A 4,022-nucleotide genomic window follows, 5' to 3' on the forward strand; every position below is an offset into this window, starting at 1 on the left:
CATTGCTTCCATGTCAAACCCAGTTAGCTCCCTCCAGAAAATTCCTGAGTACAGGTCATAAGTTCATACCTGTCTGCGATGACAGCACTAAATCAAGATTAATCTATTCCTGCTTTTGAGGTCTCTGGTACCAGCAGGTACCTGAGCGCAAGGGTTGGTTCAGGAGCAGTGACCAAAGCATGCAAGTCTTCCTTGTCCTTCCTGCAGTCTCCAGTGCTGCCAAGGGCAGCAAGAGGGCTTGATGGCTAAGAAGAGGGGGTCCATTGTTCTCTTTTTGTTTTGCTTTCAGCACAACCTTTCATAATGTAATTTCTAAAGCTCCTTTGACATCTATATCTGTTGCCTATGAGGTTACTTTCATCTATAACTAGAATAGCTGTTCTATGAACCTCTAGAGTAGAAAAGAAAACGAGTTTCTTTTATAAAACATTTGGTAAGCCACACCTGTGAGTATTGAAGCAGCTGGCATGGATCCCAGGTACAACTTAAATGACCTTGGGTTGGGCATAGGCAGATTTTAAATAATACACGTACCGTACCCCAACATGTCAAGTTCCCACTGTGCTCTGCAGACACTTTTCATTGTGATGTAGCTTGGAGAAGTCCAAAGACTTCCCTAAAGGAACTTGCCTGTGATCCACACAAGTCACCCTGCAGCTGGCCAGCGGGACCATACCTGCTTCCAGCTTCCAGCAGCATCCTGCCAGAGGTGAAGACAGCGTATACAGCTAAATGCCACAGGAGAATTAAGCAAGAGAGAATTAAGAGAATTAAACAGATTCTCCCTTTGCTTCCAATCAAGCTCTTAAAGTGAAGCACAAGCAGTGATAAAAAATGAGAGTCCACGTGAGTAGCTAGAACAAGCCGTGTGTCACGCAAACCCAGACTTGCCAACTTTTCATAACGTAACCCTTCAGTGACTGCTCTGGTTCTGTCGTGGAAGCTTTACCGAGCTCCCAAGTTCAAGGTCAGCCAAGCCCATGTTCACCTTCCTGCATATCTCTGCAAGCTGTTTGGCACCTATCCAGACCACCAGCACAGAAAAGTCTGAGAACAGAAATCCTAATCCTGATTTACACCCATGGCGGTGCTAGCTAAGAGAGCTTAAATGGAGAGCCAGAGACGAGATTTATGCTAGTAGACGAAGAGAGGCCAGCGCACAGACCCCAGCACTGGCACGTGCCTCTCCGTATAGCAAAAGTTTCCTACCATAGCATTTACCTGTGCCAACTAGTGCTGTCCCACACGGCTCCCAGGCACCACAGGTGGGGAAGCATAGGCTTCATAGGTCATTTCCAACAACTAGTTCAGGTGTGGCCACCCTGCCTTGGGGACTGAGATTGGTTGTAGAGACTTGAGCTTCACCATGCCAAGGGCTGCAAAGTCAGAGAACTCTCTTGGAGCAATATGACCAGCACAGACATTGACAAATAACACAGACTGATTGTTTGAGGGGGTCTGGACAGAACCTAGAGCGACATTTATTGATGCACCCAGGAACGAGGACAGTGAGGACAACGTGAGGGTAGGCTACAAGCTAGTGGGCAGGGAAAGATGCCTTATGTGACTTACAACTCTGGGCAATGTCAGGGGCAAACCTAAATACCAGTTACGCACATGCCCCAAAGGAGCATAATCTACAGAGGTATTTAGCCATCAATTTGTAATACTTTAAAATAAGTTTAAGACACGTCAGTTTATAGAATGTTACTACTTGGATCCTTTACCACTTATTGGCTGCTGACCTAAGTACCTCAGCATGGTCAAAAGGCTTATTACGTAAGCATGAGATATGCAAGATCAAGGCTTTAAAGCCAACTGAAAAGTAACTCTAATCCATATTGTGAAATATTTATCTTAAATAAGTCAGGTATCATAATGAGTTATTTCAATAGTAACTTGTGTATGTGTCCTTTGTATGGTTTCTGGCATGTGCTGTGAAGACTCCCAGTTTATGTGCATTGTTACAACCTAAACAGATAATAACCTAATTTAGGTTTAAAGAATTATTGTCTTCAAAAGGGGATGTTGGGAAGTAAGACAGAACTTTCAATCCTATTTTTATCTGATGTTGATCAAGCTGGACAATAAAAGCTGTCAATAAAAGATTAAAAATGATTACTTGAAAATATTTAAAAGTGGCTTTTGTCCTGTGAGACATTTTTTTTATTTGCTTTGGTCATTGTCTTTATAAAACCAGATTTATTTATACAACTCATATAAGGAGAAACAGATTTTATTGACAACAAAGACAATTTCTTCTGTTATAAAACAGCTTTGTTTCTATTGAAGTTAGTGTTTCCCTGGAGATCACCAGAATTTTCATAAGACCCAGCATTCTTTATGCATATTTTAACCTCAGTTTCTCTTCAAAGACAAATATTCTCTCATTTCCTTAGACTCATCTACGCAGATCCGTCAGCAGAGAAAGATTCAACGAAAGAGCAATGACACATTATTTATACAATCTACAACTATCTGACTTTTAAGATAATCTTTGTTCGGTGTTTTGTGTCATCTTCAAAATTATAAGATACATGTGTTTTAATGATATTTATGAGTAAAATGCTACCTCTGCATTCACCTGTCTTACAGATACATTCAACAGTAAATGTAATCTCAATATGAGATTTTTTTGTCCCTGTTGCATGTTCAATATCATATAAATCTAGAACAAAAATCAAAAGTTCAACTAGGAAAAGGGGCTGAAAAATGACTGCAGATGGAACTTCGCTTCATTTTCTGTTGAAGATTCTTTGTGTTAATGCTACAGCTTCTTCATCTTGTGGTGACCTTCTTGTCAGGTTGGAGGAAATTTTTAATTGTGGCAATGTTGCTTTCACTTGCTTTAAAAGCCTAAAATTGGAAACAATTCAACTTCTAAGAAGAAGGGTGGGAAAAGTTCTAATGACAAGCCAAGACTTGTGAAATAAGCCTCATCAGGTGGTGGTTCAAAACTGGGAGGGAGCAGTTTCCTAGAAGTAGATGATACAACCTCAGAGAAAAGTAGGTACAAGTCAGATGGTACAAGTCATAGAATCATGAATGACTCGGGTTGGAGGGGGCCTTAAAGACCATCTAGTTCCAACCCCCTGCCATAGGCAGGGATGCCACCCACTAGATCAGGTTGCTCAGGGCCCCATCCAGCCTGGCCTTGACCACCTCCAGGGGTGGGGCATCCACAGCTTCTCTGGGCAACCTGTGCCAGTGCCTCACTACCCTTACAGTGAAGAATTTCCTCCTAATGTCTAGTCTAAATCTATTCTCTTTTAGTTTAAGACCATTCCCCCTTGTCCTATCATTATCTACCCAAGTAAAGGGTCCTTCTCTAACTTTTTTATAAGATTCCTTTAAGTACTGAAGGGCAGCAATGAGGTCTCCCTGGAGCCTTCTATTCTCCAGGCTGAACATCCCCAGCTCTCTCAGCCTTTCTTCATAGGAGAGGTGCTCCAGCAAGAGAAGGTGTAAAACAATGGAGTTTGTTTTACAAAACATGTCCAAAAAACTGGGATAATCTGCCTTTCAGAATTTAATCTTTCAGAGCTAGAGAGCTGCTTAACCCCTGAAAGTTCATGATTTCTTCCAAGATTCCACGGCACTAATTATTATGTACTTGATATCACTTTTATCCTTTCAAGTTCATGACCTCAGTGACATCCTTGACAAATCATGACAATGATTTCTGCAGTCCTAATGTGAAAGTGTTGCCTTTTTTTTTTTCTGCTTGTATTTTGCTGCTTTTATGTCTTATTCCACTTATAAGACAGGGAATATGAAAATCACCCTCCCTCTCTTACTGGAACCACAAACATAAAAAATAATTTATATAATAGTTTTGTTTGTCTCTTTTCAAACACATAGGACCATAATTCACTTCTCACATACATTTCTCAGCTTCGCTTTTACTTATTATTACTATTATTTTATATTCTCTGTGCTTTACTTTGTAGACTGTGTTTCCCGATCCTCTCTCTATTACTTCTGCATTCCGGCAAGGAACTGCCGAAGTATTTTAACTTCTC

The sequence above is a fragment of the Cygnus olor genome, chromosome 3, assembly GCF_009769625.2.
Source record: "Cygnus olor isolate bCygOlo1 chromosome 3, bCygOlo1.pri.v2, whole genome shotgun sequence".
NCBI lineage: Eukaryota > Metazoa > Chordata > Aves > Anseriformes > Anatidae > Cygnus > Cygnus olor.